The 20,065-nt window shown below is 43.6% G+C and overlaps 1 pseudogene; it reads left to right on the forward strand.

The window, feature by feature from the left end:
• The first annotated feature begins 1,689 nt into the window (after window positions 1-1,689).
• Window positions 1,690-4,876, forward strand: LOC119350001 (annotated as a pseudogene).
• Window positions 4,877-20,065: the final 15,189 nt, after the last annotated feature.

The following is a 20,065-nucleotide window of genomic DNA, read 5'->3' on the forward strand; positions in this document are numbered from 1 at the left end:
TTGGTGGATAGGTGGACCCTAGGTCGCCTTTAGCTTTTTAGAAAAGGAGGATATATCCCCGGCCTCTGCATAGGGGCGAAGCAACCTGTCATTTTATTATTATTCGCAAGGACCTTAGAGAGTAATACATCAGTAGGCCAGAAGCCTCCATCTTGGTAACACCTGTCGCTACTCTTGTCCCTTTGATGAAGGGGTGCCGAATGTACGAGCCTAATACCAAACATACATCGCACCAAAGCCGAACATCTAAAGCCGGGTACCCCATCCAAGCCACAATGCCAGGACTACCGGTCCGGCGCACTCTCAGTGGGCACCACATGTTTACGCTGCAAGGGCCGTCACCACTGTCTTCCATTGATCCATCTTCAGAGCAGATACTGATGCATCAGCCTTGCCAGGCCTCACTACCGTTGACGCCACCATGACGCTAGACAACGTCGTCCTCCTGCGTGAGTCCATCACTGCACATCGGACGCAGAGTCTCCACTGCGCCATGCCGCCGAGATCCCAGCCATCAATGTGTAGGATGAAGCACCGCTCCACCAAAGATGCCGTCCAATGGTCCCTGGATCCCGTGTACACCTCTAAGAATGATGCTCCCAAGGGGAAAACGACATAAGAGCGCTGCATTATACAATCTACTGATCTAGGATTTCCCCCGGAGGTAGCAGACTGAGGTCTGGAACTTCTCAACAACGACACCTTCAAGGAGGGAATGACACCCAAGAGCGCCGCCATCGCCGGCCTTGGCAGCTAGCCGAGAGCAGCTTTTCATCCAGGTTAGTTCAAAGAACCTCCATCAAGTGTCTTGTACACGGATTGCCACCTTCTCTGACCGGGACTAAATGAAAAGGTTCCAGCCGCCGCCGCTTGACCGGCCACGGCACCACCACGATGCCTAAGCAGCTGGCATGGTCAGGCCCACCATGCTAGCCCATTGCCGCAGAACCGAGCCGCTGGCCCGCCCAAGCCCATCTGGGTCGGGCGAGATCCGCGAACCTGGCCGTCACCATAGGGCGCCTTCGACGCTAGGTGACAGCACCTCGACTGTCGCCGCCACCACTCACACCGCCGGGATCCCGCTGGTCCTTGCCACTGGATCACCGTCGTGTTGTGTCGCCGCCGCCAGCCTTTAGCTAGCTAGCCATAAATTTTTTTGGGAAAAAGTGATCGAAGCAAGTAGGGTATGTTTGGTTTATGAATACAGTGTTCCACCACAAAGGTACTAGTATTAGATAAGTCCTATTGACAATGTAGTTTGGACGTCAGATGAGATAGTTTATTGACCAGAGACAAATTTCTATCAAGTGAGAGAGACGTCTCAACTGAACATGGAAGGGAAGAGCCAAGTAGGAGGTATTTCCTCACAACACCACGTCACAAAATTTGTAAGTGATCAACCTGCTCCTTCTTCGGTAGGACATCGTTTTCCTTGGAGGTTAAACTATTGTTACCGAGCTATCATGAAAGTCAAAGACTTGTCTGCAAGCTACTTCCCCAATCACCCCCTTTCCTACGCACCCCTGCTGCTTTTGTCACTTATTGCAAGACTGGTCTTACAATAAGTAACAAAAAGCCTGATAGTTCGTTATATCATACGTACAATCACCCCCTCTCCTAGCATATCAACCTCTGCTGCTTCCACAATCCCCTGTTGGTGCCGTGTGGGAGATAGAGAGAGAGGCGGCTATGGCGAGGCACTTCCTTCTCAACACGGGAGACCGGATGCCCTCGGTGGGGCTCGGCACCTGGCAGGCCGACCCTGGCGTCGTCGGCGCCGCCGTCTACGCCGCCGTCAAGGTCCGCACAAACCCCTAACTATTGCTTTTTCTCACCAGTCGCTTCACCATCCCGATGGCATGTTTTTCACCCTCTATCTATCCCTTCGTACTGTCCTGTTTCCTTGTTTTTATTTCGATGAGATCGTGAATATTTCATTTCGTAATTGCTTCCGGATCGTGCAGGCGGGTTATCGACACATAGATTGCGCCAGCGAATACGGCAATGAGAAGGAGGTAAAACTACTGTCAAATCAACCAACTACCTATAAAGATTTCTTTTTGTTCAGTCCACCGTAAAGAAACAGCTTTTGGTCAGTCTTGTATGTTTTTTAAGGTGCACATGATCTGCTGCCCTTGCAAATGCAATCAGAAAAGCATAGTGATATAAGCAGTACAATTCGGGACATTTCTATTATCCTACTAGGAATTTCTTCTGTCCGTCCCTTTCCAGCATTTAACTATGCGAGATTAATTAAGGTCTACTGTATTTTGCAGTAGTGGCAAATTGACATACGCTGCCTGCAGTATCTTCTGGATTTGTGCTACATAACAATGGTAGTAGTGGAGGCCTGATTTCAATTATTTGTATTATCCAGATTGGTTTTGGCGCTGAAGACACTATTTGAAGAGGGTATAGTGAAGCGTGAAGATCTGTTTATCACCTCTAAGCTATGGTAACCACAAATCTCTGGATATCTTAGTAATTCTTATTTGAAGCTTCTAGTAGTTCACATCTAGCTTACTTTGGATGCCTTAATTTTTCAGGAATGACCGTCATGCTCCTGAAGATGTGCCAGAGGCACTAAATGAAAGCCTCAATGATTTACAGCTTGATTACTTGGATCTTTATCTTGTGAGCACCTCCTATTTATAATTATATTTCAGTACCTGACTTCCTCTAGTCTGCTCTTTAGAACATTAATATATCACTTTTATGTGTACTGATGGCACTACTTTTGTATGTTATCATTTAGTTAGAAAGTCTCCTAGGCAAGAAATGAGCACTCGTCTAGTCTATATTATGCATGAATTTTAATCACAATTAATGAAAAAAAATTATGTATCCATGTTTGTCTATTGGGTGCTATTGCTATGGTATATAGAGTGGAAACTGGGCATATGGTTCTGTCCACTTTTTAATACATGTGTCCTATTACCTGAATTCTGTCTATTCAGTTAGCCATATTACATTGATGGACGTTTTTCCATCTTATTTGATATGCATAATGTTGGTTCTATTGATTCCCGGTGTTAGATTCTCAATTATTTCAAGATCACTTCTGTTGTTTGTTCTTGGTACTTTGAATACATTGCTGAAAAGATTATGTATGTTCAATGAATTTTTATCTCTTGTGTTGTTCAACATATTCTTCTGGTTCTGGTACCTTCAACTTAGCGTTACATGATTACGTGTTGGAAATTTTTAGTAGGATGTTTACGAATGATTTGGTTAAAATCTCTGACCCTCTGTGTGTTTGTAGATCCATTGCCCATTTAGTGTCAAGAAGGGAACAGACCACAGCCCTGAAAACTTTGTTACACCTAACATCCCTGTTACTTGGGAGGCAATGGAAAAGTTACATCATGCTGGCAAAGCTCGCGCGATTGGTGTGAGTAACTTCTCATCGAAGAAGTTGGGTGACTTGCTTTCTGTAGCTCGTGTACCTCCTGCTGTTAATCAGGTGGAATGTCATCCTGGTTGGCAGCAAACTAAGCTCCACAACTTTTGTCAGTCAACTGGAGTTCATCTTAGTGTAAGTTTGATGACCTCAACTATTTCTATATTAGACAGTTAGTGTGATTATCTTGTGTGTTATTTATCACTAAAGAAGCTGGATTGCTTTTGCGGAATACTTTTTTGTTGTTGTTGTCGTTCTTTTCTCACCCGTATGTTCTGGCAGGCTTACTCACCACTAGGTTCACCTGGTACTACTTGGATGAATGGTAATGTACTTAAAGAACCAATAATCATCTCAATAGCTGAGAAACTCGGCAAGACAATTGGACAAGTGGCTCTGCTCTGGAACATTCAGATGGGTCACAGTGTACTACCAAAGAGCACAAATTAAGAAAGGATAAAGAAAAACATCGATGTTTACGATTGGACAATTCAAGATGACGTGCTTGCAAAGTTCTCAGAGATTCAGCAGGTAACCTTAGCTATACTTTAATGAGGATAAAGCATTGATATTTATTATTGATAACTAAAGGTCTTTATAGGATGACAGATGAACAAATCTCTTGGAGCATGCTAAATTGCTAGGTTTAAGTAGCATTTGTTCGTTTCTGTGCTTTTGGAGATTGGAGCACCAGTGTATCGTGACATGATTCTAATAATGGCGTTTTATTCACTGTTATTGGTGGCTGTATTAGACTATAAGTTACCCTGGGTAAAACCAAATTCATACTATCGATATCTGATGTTTTTTTTTTGCTTGCTACATAGAGCACAGTTGTGTGTCCTTAGCCGTATTGTTCATATAAATAGCTCCTTTTTGGTATGTATCCACCTAAGATAAGCAAAACTCATGTCGACCAGCCCCTGTTATCAATTGTTTTCTAGAAGAATATTAGTAGAAGCAGAAATTATAATACCGTGACATGCTTTATGTAGTGGGTGAGTTTCTGGGTAGCAGAAATTTCTAGAACGTCTTTCAACCATTCATTCACTCATTGTTAATTTACATCCACCTTTTCCCCTTTAAGACCATTTCGCAGGAAAAGGTGAGCGCATCTGACGATTTTTATCTTGTTGTCTTCAGGCTAGGCTGTTGAGAGGCGACTTTATGATAAATCCACAGAGCGTTTACAAGACCCACGAGGAGTTCTGGGATGGTGAAATTTAATGCCCGTCAGTCCATCTTATCTCAAAAGTTGTTCTTCACAAATGAAGGTTCAGTGGTCAGTGTTCGGATTCTATCATGTATCACAGACTATGTTGTCACTATGCATCTACCCCTCTGGAGATGTTGTCCATTCACTAGTGTAAGATCCCCATGATTGTGCGTAGTCCACCCCCAGTGTCCTGTCGCGCCATGGCGATGCCACAGTGAAGGTTGGCGCATCGTCCTCGTGTTTTGGGGGCCCTGTTTTGTTTTGAGTACAAAGAGAATCGTGAAGCTAAGCTCTCTAGCTTTTATCAGCTCACTGGCATTCATCTCTCTGTAGCTGTGTGCCGCATTATGTATGTGTATCCACTACGAAAGTGACAAAATTGTGTTTAAAAATCCTATTTGTATTGTTGGATATATATGTTTAGATCTTACACATGTTCTATGCTATTTTACCTAAGAGAGAGCAGCAGGAGTGATCTAGCTAGCTAGAATGACTATGACGATTAAATAGTGGTAATGACTATGATGATTATTAGCTTGTTGGTTATGATATGATGCAAGACTTTTTATATATATTAATATGATGATGATGAGTTATTATGTGATTGGGTGAAAGAACCGCGGATTAGTTTCAAGAGGATGGATCCTAAGTGATCAAGTAATGGATTATCGTGATAATCTATTACTTGATCACTTAGGATCCATCCACTTGAAACTAATCCGCGGGTTCTTTCACATAGTGATTTAATCGTAAAATACCAGCAAATGAATAAAATTAAATGAAAAACACAAAACTAAAGGAAAAAACAAATAATAAAACCAAAACCCCTAAACCTTTTAGTACCGGTTGGTGTTACAAACTAGTACTAATGGTCTCGCCGCCCCCGGCGCTAGCTCGTGCCACATGGTGGCCCTTTAATGGCGGTTCGTGCTGAACCGGTACTAAAGGGTGGCCCCTTTAGTCCCCACCCTTTAGTGCCGGTTGCTGAACCGGCACTAAAGGGCCTTACGAACCTATGCTAAATTCCGGTTCTGCACTAGTCTTGCCAAACAGATTCATGCCATCGGTACACGCGCCGAGCATGATGTTCCTTGCATCACATGCGAAATACCGATATTCTTCATTGAATGTTTTTCACTGGCTTCCATCCACGACGTCTCTCAGCTTCGGATCATCTCCATCCTCGGGCTTCTTCCTCTCCGCATGCCAGCGCATGAGCTTTGCTTCCTTGGGATCTATGAAATACCGCTGTAGACGGGGAGTGATCAGTAAGTACCATACAACTTTCTGAGGAGATTTCTTCCTGGCCTTCTTCTATCGAGAAGCATTGCACATCGGACAACTTGTTTTTTTCGTGCGCTCCTTCCGATAAATTATGCAATCGTTGATGTATGCATGGTATCTAACATGCGGCAGATCAAGAGGGCACACGATCTTCTTGGCCTCATCCACGCTAGTAGGACATAGATTCCCCGCGGGAAGAACATCTTTTAGGTACTTGAGAAGCTCATTGAGGCTAGTGTCGGTACATTTGTTTTTAGCCTTCGTCTTCAGGAGTTCGAGCGTGAAACTCAAGCGGGTCACCTCGGGATTGCAACCATGATACAATGGAGTGTTGGAGTCTACCACTAGTTGCTGCAGCTTGGCCTCCTCTCTAGAAACAACTCTCTCAATACTTGTCTCCTTGCGAAGTAGTGCTTGAACATGAGGATCCTGCATGATTGAACTTAGTACAAATGAATTCTGCGGCGTGGAGTCCATGTTTTCTCAGCCGCCATGTCCGGCCCCTTCTCCACGACCATGCATGTCCGGCCTCTTCCCTGCCACCATGTCCGACCCCTTCTCCGCCGCCATTATCGATCATCTCTTCGTCTTGCCCCGTGTCGTCGTTGCCTGCCCCGTCAGCGTCCTCAACATCATCATCCTCATCTTCAATTATCCACCGAGTACAGCCATCCTGATGAGTACATAAATACCATTGTTACACCCACAACCCCTGCTGCTATACATACTGGACCAATTACTAGAGCTCGCGCACGCCAATTAAATTACCAGGTACTTTCGTTTCTTGATAATGATTCTAATGTTTATGAGAATATGATGCTGCCTAAATTGGATACATTTGTTTTGCTTACAAATGAAGGGCCTAGCTTGGAGAAGGATGAACATTGAAGCAAGACCAAGCATGGAGATGATGGCATGCGCAAGGGGAACAAGAACAGAGTTACAAGTGATGATTTCAGGACTTTGAAGCCCCTATAATGAGTGCATGAAGCCTTGGACGAAATATACAAGATGACACTTTATAAATTTCATCCAGAGGCTATTCTAGGTGCTGCGTCACCTTTTTATTGGGCCAGGCCCATGTAATTTCGAAATACATAAGTCTAGGCTATTTTTAGAGTCCGTATGTGTGGGAAAACAAGAGATAGGGTTGGTTTCGGACCCCTCCACCAAGGGCCACGAAATTCCCCCCTCTTCCTCCATATATACAGCCCTTAGGGCACCGTTTAGACTTTGGGTTTTGTTTAGATTGAAAGTTCGCCATAGCTGCAACTTCGCGTACTTCGTTTGTGTTCAACGACCAGACAAAGGCGTAACAGAAACCCACCTTCATTAATAAAGCTTTCCTTTGTTATTCGCAATATCCAGATTGTAATCTTAGTTTCTTGCTTGTTCTTCGTTTGCTTGCAGCAAATAGACCTTCGTGGTCAGGTTGGTCGTGCTCCGGCGTGGTCAATAACCTCTTGGAGTTGGTTTAGCGATTGCTAAGGCGCGACTTGCTCGCACATTTGTAGTCAGATCGTCAAAGTCGACTTCCATCAAAACGATAGCCACCATCTCATCGAAAGACGGGACACCGTTGCCTCTATCAAGTGGTATCAGAGCTCCAGGTTGCTTGGTGAGATTTTATATTTTTTCGTAGTTTAGATCGAGTCTGTTCTTCATACCTACAGTCCATGAAAAATCCACAAAAAAAAATTAGGATTAGGTCATCATATCCGAATCAGTCTAAGGCTTTGCATAGTCTTTCAGTATTTTGCTTTGTTGAATTTGCGGTTGCATCATCGTGTCAAGTTTCTAGTCTTAGCGTCTAGTCCTTTAGAGTTTCGAGTTCTGTCACAGTTTGTCACGCCGCCGCCGCACCATCCTACCACGGCTGTCATATACCACCACCGCTGCCATATCCTACCACCGCTGCCATATACCAATACAGCTACCATATATCAACCACCGATCCGAGTTCTTTTCATATTAGGTTTCTTTTTGAGATCCATCTATTTTCCGATTCGTGTTTCTTTGCCGGAGTAGGTTTCAGAAAAAAAGAAGAGTCCAGAAACCACCCTCTGTTTAGGGCCAAAATTTTCCAAAAACGCACTCGACAAAAAAAATTCTGGCTATCCTTTTTTTAGGTGTTTCCAAGCGTATTGAGACAGCCGCCATTATAGAAAGTTTTTTTTGAGCCGTTTCCAGTTTTTGGGTCCAGGCAGTTGAAAAAAAAATTGGTCGCAAAAACTTCGTGTCTATCCTGTTATCTTGACTTGGGAAGAGTTTTGAGACACTCGCCATTATAGTGATTTTTCGGCAAAAAAGATAAGAGGAGCGCAAACAAAAAAGAGCGCAAAAAAAGCAAAATAAATAAATTCAGAGTGTGCTCTTCCCTTGTTTCCATGCAGCGCCGTGATTTTATTAGTGTTCTAGGCTCGCGTCTCTAGCACGGTCTAGCCTAGGACCAGCACACTATCGTCGTTGAGCATTTATTCAACTTTGCATCTCTGAATTGATTATTGCTGATCCTTTTTGCTAACATATCATAAGCCTTCCCAGCTCCACATATATCTACGTCGTGCGTTTGACTCTCCCTGGCCATCGCTCCATCCAAGCTTTGAGAGTTTTGACTACAACAGTTGCCGATCACCACCTGCTGCTGGGTAAGAACTGGTAAGAATTTGAGATTTGCTTGACGGGTTTGTGATACACCACCACCACTTCCTAGTAGTATGTAGGATCATATTCTTCTGTGTTTCTATTTTCTGCTAACCATGGCAGGATCACAAGTCGATGAGACTGATTGGAAGAACCTGACGAACAAACAACTACATGATAAATTTCAGCAAATGATGAGTGGACAGGTGCAAGATGTGCTAAACAGATTTGAAGAGGCCATGGAGAAGATAGATGACATTGAGAAGACGTTCGAAACAAAGCTTGATAACAAGTTTAATGAATTGTTCGCGTGTTTTCCACAACCACCGCCGGTTGCACCTATCGCACCTTTGCAACAACAACAACAACGCCCCTTCCGAATCAGTATGGCCGAGCGAAGCGTGTTTGAAAGTGCAACTATCCCTACGTGGTTTTGGTAATTCATAACAACATATAGCTCATTGAGCTAATGCTATTCCAAGACTATTATTTCAGGAAAGCTCAATGAATGGCATGGCATGGATGATGAAAGTGGATCCCTCAAAGTACTATACAAAGGATTGGATCAAGCTCAAAAGCTCAAGACTCTTCATTTTATATTTTAGTGATCCAAGATCACATTGAGTCTATAGGAAAAGCCAATACTATCAAGGAGGGATGAGGCATTGCTTAATGAGCCTCTTGCTTCATGTGCTTGGTGATATGCTCCAAAAACCCTCAGCTACTTTCTCACATCCACAAATGACCTAAACCTAAAGCCAAAATCGGTCACACCGATTCTTTCTATCCGGCGCCACCGAGTTCAAATGTCATAGCCACTGCCACAAAACCTAGGCAAATCGGTCCTACCGATAGGGATCTCGGTCTCACCGAGATAGGATTGTAATCTTTCTGTTTCCCTTCGTAATGTTTCAGTCTAACCGAAGTGAGCGATCGGACCCACCGAGATTGCAATGTAGACTCTCTGTTTCCCTTTTGTAACATTTCGGTCTCACCGGAAAGAGCAAATCGGTCCCACCGAGTTTACCTGACCAACTCTCTGGAAAGCTTATTACCAAAATCGGTCTCACCGAGTCTGTGTAATCGGTCTTACCGAGATTACGTTATGCCCTAACCCTAACCAAATGGTCTTACCGAGTTGCATGTCAGTCCCACCGAAAACCCTAACGGTCACTAGGTTTACTAAATCGGTCTGACCGAGTCTGTTGAATCGGTCCCACCGAGTTTGGTAAATTGTGTGTAACGGTTAGATTTTGTGTGGAGGCTATATATACCCCTCCACCTCCTCTTCATTCGTGGAGAGAACCATCAGAACAAACCTACACTTCCAACTTACCATTTCTGAGAGAGAACCACCTACTCATGTGTTGAGGCCAAGATATTCCATTCCTACCATATGAATCTTGATCTCTAGCCTTCCCCAAGTTGCTTTCCACTCAAATCTTCTTTCCACCAGATCCAAAACCTATGAGAGAGAGTTGAGTGTTGGGGAGACTATCATTTGAAGCACAAGAGCAAGGAGTTCATAATCAACGCACCATTTGTTACTTATTGGAGAGTGGTGTCTCCAAGATTGGCTAGGTGTCACTAGGGAGCCTCCGACAAGATTGTGGAGTTGAACCAAGGAGTTTGTAAGGGCAAGGAGATCGCCTACTTCGTGAAGATCTACCGCTAGTGAGGCAAGTCCTTCGTGGGCGACGGCCATGGTGGGATAGACAAGGTTGCTTCTTCGTGGACCCTTTGTGGGTGGAGCCCTCCATGGACTCGCGCAACCGTTACCCTTCGTGGGTTGAAGTCTCCATCACCGTGGATGTACGATAGCACCACCTACCGGAACCACGCCAAAAACATCTGTGTCTCCAATTGCGTTTGAATCCTCCAAACCCTTCCCTTTACTTTCTTGCAAATTGCATGCTTTAATTTCCGCTGCCTATATACTCTTTGCATGCTTTCTTGTATTGTGTGACGATTGCTTGACTTGTCCTAAGATAGCTAAAATCTGCCAAACTCTAAAATTGGGAAAAGGTTAAGTTTTTATTTGGTCAAGTAGTCTAATCACCCCCCCTCTAGACATACTTCAAGGTCCTACAAGTGGTATCAGAGCTTTGGTCTCCATTTGCTTTGATTTCCATAGCTTTTTGTGGTCATAGCCTTGGTTTCACAACCTAGGAGAGTATGGCGTCTAGTGAGGGAAATTATCACCATAGAGGTCCTTACTTTGATGGTACTAATTTTGCTCGTTGGAAGCATAAAATGAAAATGCATATTCTCAGACATAACCCCGTCGTTTGGGAAATTATTTGTATTGGCTTGCAAGGTGAATTCTTTGACGGGAGAGAACCGAACCGTGAAGCTAATGCGGAAGAATTGAAGATGCTGCAATACAACGCTCAAGCTTGTGATATCATCTTCAATGGATTGTGCCCCGAAGAATTCAACAAAATCAGCCGTCTTGAGAATGCAAAGGGAATTTGGGATACTTTGATTGATATGCATGAAGGTACCGACTCCGTCAAGGAATCCAAGTTGGATGTGCTCCAAAGTCAGCTTGATAAGTTCAAAATGAAGGATGGTGAAGATGTCGCTGAAATGTACTCTAGGCTTGCACTTATCACAAATGAGATTGCCGGATTAGGAAGTGAAGAGATGACCGACAGATTCATCATGAAGAAGATCCTAAGAGCATTGGATGGAAAGTATGATACCGTGTGTACATTGATCCAAATGATGCCAAACTACAAATATCTCAAGCCAACGGAAGTCATTGGAAGAATTTTTGCTCATGAGATGTCACTCAAGGATAAGGAGGAACTTCACAACAAGTCAAGTGGTGCTTACAAAGCCTCAAGTGAAGCCCCCACATCATCAAGTGAGAAACAAACCTTCAATGAAGAATTGAGCCTAATGGTGAAGAACTTCAACAAATTCTACAAGAGTAGAAGCAAAGAAAGAAGCTCTAAGTCAAGGTCCTACAATGACAAAAGATCTTCTAGTCGAGAGCGAAATTTCTACAATTGTGGGAGACCCAGACACTATTCCAATGAGTGTACGACACCCTACAAAAGAAGAGAAGATTCTCCGATAAGAAGAAGCAAAAGAGAAGAATCACCATCGAGAGAGAGGAGGAGTAGAGATGATCGTTATGAACGAAGACCCTCACGGAGAAGCAAGGATTCGGAAAGGAAGGACAAGTCATCAAGGAGCTACACAAAACGAAGACATCGAGCTCATGTTGGTGAATGGGTATCCGGCTCCGACTCCGACAATCACTCCGAGAGAAGCTATCACTCCGACTCCGGATATACTCAAGATGAAGGTGTTGCCGGTCTAGCACTTGTGTCAACCAACTCCTACGACATATTTGATTCACCAAATGAAGGAATTGGAAGATGCTTCATGGACAAAGGTCCAAAGGTAACACATCCTGAGTATGTTGATTTCGATAGTGATGAAGATGACTTGCTTGTGGATGATGATTTACTTGTTGACAACTCTAGTGATGAATACTATGATGAAACGTCAATTAATCATGCTAATCAAGATAAAACGAGTGACAATGATAAGGAGAAGATTGAGCTTCTAAATAAAGAACTAAACACTCTTAAGTTAGCTCATGAAACTATCTTCGAAGATCATCGAGAACTTTTAAGGGCTCATGAGAAGTTACGCTTTGAAAAGCTCAATCTTGAGCAAAAGCATGAGTTCTTAAAGGCAATCAATGATGATCTCCGTAAGAAAAGTTCTTCTTACATTGCCAAGCGTTTACTCTTATCTACTTACATGCCTCAAGTCAAGTCTAGTAACAAGTACAAGAAAGATCCTTCTTCTAGTAGTAACAATAATAATGTCAAATCCAATATTGTTGCTTCTAGTAGTTCTCTCGATTCCACTAATGATTCTCTTAGACAAGTTACACTTGAGCAAGAAAATAGGTTATTGAAGGGAATTATAGAGAAAGGTGTTTACAAGAGCCTTGCCGGGAGTAAGCAATTCGAGGAAATTGTACGCAAGCAAGGAAGGCACCGGAAGAATCAAGGTGTTGGTTTTGAACGAAAGTTCAATGCCAGTGAAGTTGAGTGGGAAGAAGATCAATACCCCAAGACGAAGTTTGTTCCCCAACAAGAGAAGTATAATCCTACTTCCTCCAAAGGAACAGAAGCACAAGATGATCTTCTACCACAAGACCACAAGAACGAAGGCGAGGACAAGCTTCAAGAAGAGATTGATGCATTTGAAGAAGCACCTAAGGCCTCGGTCAAGTGGGTTCCCAAGACTACGTCAAGCTCTACTTTATCTAGTACAACTACAACTCCAAGGATTCACATCAAGATGATGTGGATCCCGAAGAAGAAGAACTAGAGAGTTCTTGAGGGTGACTCCGCTAACATTCTTCACTCATATCATTATGGCAAGAACAAGTGCAACCAACTTCCACATCTTGCACTAGTTCAAGGAGTCACAAACCCTCATGTTGGTAAGGCAAGGGACAAGGTAACCTAATGATTTCATGGACATCATCTTGTGTGTGCATCACTCTATGTCTATGGATATTCTTGTTTGTTCCTTGTGGGACTAACCCATGTAGGTAAGTTGAAAGTGCAACTCAATCCAAAGGATTGCTCCAAATGATCTACATCAACATTGAGCATCCATATCTTCAACACCTACATGAAGTCATCATCGACAAAACCCAAGGTTAGTTCATCCCTCTAAGGGGGGATCTCACATCTAGGGGGAGCTTAACTCTAAGAATTGAGTCAAAGCAACTCTAATGGTGTGAACACATCAATGCATTATGTAAAAGTGGTAACCCCACTTGAGCTTAAACGATGAGTATGACCTATGATCAAATGTTTTCATTTGACTCCTAAGTCAATATACTCATATATAGATGACCTAGTCATCGCCAATTGTTTGATAGATGCTAGAATTGGTTGTGCATGCTTTGCCACATATTTCATTTGGCATCTTATTATGTGAGCATGTTGGTGCATATTTTACTCATTCAAGGACATACACTTGTTGTTTTGAGTGATTGGCTTCCTTTTCTTTTTGCCAAGTGGATGGACAAGAATGCCTAAGAACCTTCTCTAGCTATCTATGCTTTTCTCGTCTCAAACTCTATTCATGCTACATCACAAAATTTGATCAAGTCAGATTCGAACCACTCGTGTGAGGAGCACTCGGAGTCCCCGATTCGTCATAGACTTAAACTTCCAAAACTTCTTTGTGATTCTCGGTCTGACCGATTCCTCCATTTCGGTCCTACAGAGATCACTAAGTCGATCTAGGTTTTCAATCTCGGTGCAACCGATTTGAACTTTTTGGTCACACCGAGTTGCTGTAACTGTACACAGTTATGCATCTCAGTGCCACCGAGTCGTTCCACTCAGTCACACCGACAGGGTCGGGCTATATATAGTCACGGGCAAAAATTTGGAAATTTCTCCGAACCTCTTCGCCCGCGCAATAGCTCGCTCTGCCTCCAGGGTCTCCAGATCGTCTCCTCGTCGCCAGCCGCCTCCTGTCGCTGGTCTCCGCCGCCGTCAACGGATTTCAACCCCACCGTTTCCGCCATAGCGAGTTCATCACCAAGCTAGGGTATGGACTCGATCACAGTGCTATCCTCGTCCGATTCCTAGCACATTGTGTTCATAATGATTCTTGCCACGATTGAAACACTCCTATCCAGTAAATGCAATCCTTAGATTAGATGAGATTCAAAAATTTAGGGTTAGGTTTCCGCCGAAACCATCTCGGACCCACCGAGTTGAAAAACTAGGTCCCACCGATATGGCTAACGCCATTGCACTAGTAACTCTTGGTCTGACCGAGAATTGCTAATCGGTGAGACCGATTTTAGGACTTTGTGAAACCCTAGCAGTCTCGGTTCCACCGAACTGTGACTCGGTCCAACCGAGTTCATCAGTTTAGGTTCCAAAACTGCTTCGGTATCACCGAGTTTGAAAATGGGTTGATCCGAAATGCTTTCTGTGGAAAACTAAAACTGAATTTTTGAATCATTCGTTTGCAAAAATCTCTGCATTTTGTGATTCTCATCCACTCTATCTCATCTATAACTCTTCACAGGGTCAGCAGTCAGTGTTTGCAGCATGTCAGACCAAAGTGACAGCTAGAACAAGGAAGAAGAGAACCTCAGATTCTGAGGATGAGGATTATAGAGCAGAAGAGAATGAGGCTACCTCCAAGAAGGTAGTGCTCAAAAGGAGTATGCCTCAGCACATAACACTAAACCTGGACTCAATAGAAAGGTTCCTGCCAAGAGGACACCTATGCTGAAGGTCAGAGGATCTACTCAAGTGCCAGAAAAGACTGAACCCAAAGAGGCACCTGCAAAGAGAGTCACAACTTGCAAACCCAAGAGAGTTCCCACTGGAGAAACTATGAAGTTTACCATTGAATCAGAAGATGAAGCTGCTGCTCAGGATAAGAAAAAGAAAAGAGCCAGAACCACTACTGCCCAGGTTCTTAGAAAACCCTCAATGAGGAAAGACTCTGAAGAGGAAGAAGAGGTTGCTGCACCAGCACCCAAGACACAAAAGCTTATGGGTGATTCTATTAGATCAGGTGCTGCAACATCAAAGCCCAAGGAAGCACCCAAAGCTGCCCCCAAGCCCAAGCTTGCACCAAGAAGGAATATCAGGAGTATTCCAGCTGCTGAGAAGAACAAGGCCCCAGTGCCTGAAGTTGCTGATGAGGAAAATGAAGAAGGACAAGTTCTCAGGAAGCTCAAGCCCAAGATACCAGACCACAATGATGCCCATCCTGTGGCTGAGGACATGAAGATCAGAAGAGACTCAGGGTTGAGGCTATGGAGGATGATAGATCCATATGCCACAAGGAGAAGAACTGCTGGTGATTACAGGTTCCATACAAAGGAACAGTAGGACTTCTATGAGACAATCTTGTTGGACAAGAAGCCCATAGTGTGTGATATGAGGTGGGTCGACTGGACCTACATGAAGGATAATGAAGAACACTATCTTGGAGTGCAAGACAGTTTTTTGCTTGTGGATTTGCAGATTTTGTTGGGCAAAAGCTCACCAACTGGAATGATGAACTCATTATGCAATTCTACTCCACAGCACACTTCTATCCAGATGGGAGGATAGTTTGGATGTCTGAAGGTACAAGGTACCAGTCAACCATTAAGGAGAGGGCAAAACTGATCAATGCCCCAAAGGAGAATGCAGATGACTTGGATGTCCATGCCAAGAAGAAGATGGACCACAATTCCATGGCAGACATGTACAAGGAGATCCCAGACAATGCAACTGAGACACATAAGTTTGGGTCAGTCCACTTTCTTTTTTCAGGGCTGCCAACAATCAACTGCATCCTAAGGCACACTCTGTTGCCTAAGTCTGGTGACCACAACATGATTAGAGGGCATGCAATCAACATGTTGCATTTGTTTGATGTGGCACAGAAATTCAAGGTCATGAGCCTTATGGTTGAGACCATTAAGAGGACTGCAGCAGACTAAAAGAGGAGTTGTGGATATGCCCCTCAGATTCAGGAGTTGATTAACTCAAAGATGGGCACAAGCAAATATCTATTGGATAAGGAACATTTTCCTCTCTATCCAGACTTTGAAGACAATCAGGTTGTCATGAATGAGAATGAACCATCATCAGTACAAGCTCAAGAGAAGAAGGAGAAGGCAAGGAAAGAGAAGGCTGCCAAGATGCCAACTCAAGAGGAGGCATCTGAGTACTTTTTGAAGAACAAACATGAGCAGCTTGGTTACTTGATAGCATCAACTCTGAGGATTGAGAAGGGATTGGCCACCCTCACTCGAAATCAGGAGAGCTTGGAAAGAATCATGGAACTAAAATTCCATGATCTAGATGTCAAAGTAACTGAGATTCAGTCAGCTGTGGAGCAGCTACAGGATGACATGCAGGAGAGGCAGGGCAAGACTATCACTAATGTATTTGCCAGAGTGCCTAGAGCTTAGAGGTCAGTTGCAGTGCCTCTGACAGACACCAGAGCCACATCATCTGCACCAGCTACAGCTCCTACAACTCCAGTGCAACCAGCACCATCCACTTCAACTGAAGCCTTCGTTCTTGGAGTTATCCGGACACCACCACCTAAAGATCAAGCCTGAGAGTCGATCTAGCACTATGCATTTTCTATGAACTTTTTGGTAACTTGTTCCCAAAGGGGGAGAAAAATGTATAGATCATAAGCTTCGAGAGAGAGAGAGAGAGTTGCTTTTGTTCTCTCTTGCTTTGGTGGTTAAACTTTATTTGCTTTTGATTGCTTGAGATATTATGCTAGTTTTGTGAGACATTGATGATCATGTGTTTGATCATAAGCTACACTTATGCATGTTTGATGATATTATCTTACCTATCCATATGTGATCATTCACTTTGCTTGGTGATGAGTGCATGTATTCAATCTTTATCATTTTGAGCGCTCCACCAAGATGTACGTGACATGGAAGAGTAACCCATGAGCCTAATTCCTTGTGCATTTGCAGTCCAAAGCAAATCTTAAACTATGCACAAATTTAGGGGGAGCTCTTGCTTATCACATACTTCTCAAAGCAACGATGTTGTTAAATCTTATTATTATTTGTCGAAGCTTTGATCTATATGTTGTCATCAATTACCAAAAAGGGGGAGATTGAAAGTGCAACTATCCCTAGGTGGTTTTGGTAATTCATAACAACATATAGCTCATTGAGCTAATGCTATTCATAGACTATTATTTCAGGAAAGCTCAATGAATGGCATGGCATGGATGATGAAAGTGGATCCCTCAAAGTACTAATGACAAAGGATTGGCTCAAGCTCAAAAGCTCAAGACTCTTCATTTTATATTTTAGTGATCCAAGATCACATTGAGTCTATAGGAAAAGCCAATACTATCACGGAGGGATGAGGTGTTGTTTAATGAGCCTCTTGCTTCATGTGCTTGGTGATATGCTCCAAAAACCCTCAACTACTTTCTCACATCCACAAATGACCTAAACCTAAAGCTAAAATCGGTCACACCGATTCTTTCTATCCGGTGCCACCGAGTTCAAATGTCATAGCCACTGCCACAAACCCTAGGCAAATCGGGCCTACCGGTAGGGATCTCGGTCTCACTGAGATGGGATTGTAATCTCTCTATTTCCCTTCGTAACGTTTCGGTCTAACCGAAGTGAGCGATCGGTCCCACCGAGATTGCAATGTAAACTCTCTGTTTCCCTTTTGTAACATTTCGGTCTCACCGAAAAGAGCAAATTGGTCCCACCGAGTTTACCTGACCAACTCTCTAGAAAGCTTATTACCAAAATCGGTCTCACCGAGTTTGTGTAATCGGTCTTACCGAGATTACGTTATGCCCTAACCCTAACCAAATGGTCTTACCGAGTTGCATGTCAGTCCCACCGAAAATCCTAACGGTCACTAGGTTTACTAAATCGGTTTGACCGAGTCTGTTGAATCGGTCCCACCGAGTTTGGTAAATTGTGTGTAACGGTTAGATTTTGTGTGGAGGCTATATATACCCCTCCACCTCCTCTTCATTCGTGGAGAGAGCCATCAGAACAAACCTACACTTCCAACTTACCATTTCTGAGAGAGAACCACCTACTCATGTGTTGAGGCCAAGATATTCCATTCCTACCATATGAATCTTGATCTCTAGCCTTCCCCAAGTTGCTTTCCACTCAAATCTTCTTTCCACCAGATCCAAAACCTATGAGAGAGAGTTGAGTGTTGGAGAGACTATCATTTGAAGCACAAGAGCAAGGAGTTCATCATCAACGCACCATTTGTTACTTATTGGAGAGTGGTGTCTCCTAGATTGGCTAGGTGTCACTTGGGAGCCTCCGACAAGATTGTGGAGTTGAACCAAGCAGTCTGTAAGGGCAAGTAGATCGCCTACTTCGTGAAGATCTACCGCTAGTGAGGCAAGTCCTTCGTGGGCGATGGCCACGGTTGGACAGACAAGGTTGCTTCTTTGTGGACCCTTCGTGGGTGGAGCCTGATAACCCACAAGTATAGGGGATCGCAACAGTTTTCGAGGGTAGAGTATTCAACCCAAATTTGTTGATTCGACACAAGGGGAGCCAAAGAATATTCTCAATTATTAGCAGTTGAGTTGTCAATTCAACCACACCTGGAAACTTAATATTTGCAGCAAAGTGTTTAGTAGCAAAGTAATATGATAGTGGTGGTAAAGACAGCAAAAGTAATGTTTTTGGTATTTTTGTAGTGATGATAACAGTAGCAACGGAAAAGTAAATAAGCGAGAACCAGTATATGGAAAACTCGTAGGCACCGGATTAGCGATGGATAATTATTCCGGATGCGGTTCATCATGTAACAGTTACAACATAGGGTGACACAGAACTAGCTCCAGTTCATCAATGTAATGTAGGCATGTATTCCGTATATAGTCATACATGCTTATGGAAAAGAACTTGCATGACATCTTTTGTCCTCCCCTCCCGTGCCAGCGGGGTCCTAATGGAAACTAAGGGATATTAAGGCCTCCTTTTAATAGAGAACCAGAACAAAGCATTAGCACATAGTGAATACATGAACTCCTCAAACTATGGTCATCACCGAGAGTGGTCCCGATTATTGTCACTTCGGGGTTGCCGGATCATAACACATAGTAGGTGACTATAGACTTGCAAGATAGGATCAAGAACACACATATATTCATGAAAACATAATAGGTTCAGATCTGAAATCATGGCACTCGGGCCCTAGTGACAAGCATTAAGAATAGCAAAGTCATAGCAACATCGATCTCAGAACATAATGGATACTAGGGATCAAACCCTAACAAAACTAACTCGATTACATGATAAATCTCATCCAACCCATCACCGTCCAGCAAGCCTACGATGCAATTACTCACGCACGGCGGTGAGCATCATGAAATTGGTAATGGAGGATGGTTGATGATGACGACGACGATAAATCCCCCTCTCCAGAGCCCCGAACGGACTCCAGATCAGCCCTCCCAAGAGAGATTAGGGCTTGGCGGCGGCTCCGTATCGTAAAACGCGATGAAACTTTCTATTTGATTTTTTTCTCCCCGAAAGCCAATATATGGAGTTGGAGTTGGCGTCGGAGGGCCACCAGGGGGCCCACGATGTAGGGGGGCGCGCCCAGCAGGGAGGGGCGCGCCCCCACCCTCGTGGACAGGGTGTGGGCCCACTGGTCTTCATCTTTGGCGAGGATTTTTTATTATTTATTCTAAGATATTCCGTGGAGTTTCAGGACATTCCGAGAACTTTTATTTTCTGCACATAAAACAACACCATGGCAATTCTCCTGAAAACAGCGTCAGTCCGGGTGAGTTCCATTCAAATCATACAAGTTAGAGTCCAAAACAAGGGCAAAAGTGTTTGGAAAAGTAGATACGATGGAGACGTATCAACTCCCGCAAACTTAAACCCTTGCTTGTCCTCAAGCAATTCAGTTGACAAACTGAAAGAGAAAAAGAAAAACTTTTACAAACTCTGTTTGCTCTTGTTGTTGTAA

This window comes from Triticum dicoccoides, chromosome 1B (genome assembly GCF_002162155.2).
Source record: "Triticum dicoccoides isolate Atlit2015 ecotype Zavitan chromosome 1B, WEW_v2.0, whole genome shotgun sequence".
In the NCBI taxonomy this organism is placed as follows: Eukaryota; Viridiplantae; Streptophyta; class Magnoliopsida; order Poales; family Poaceae; genus Triticum; species Triticum dicoccoides.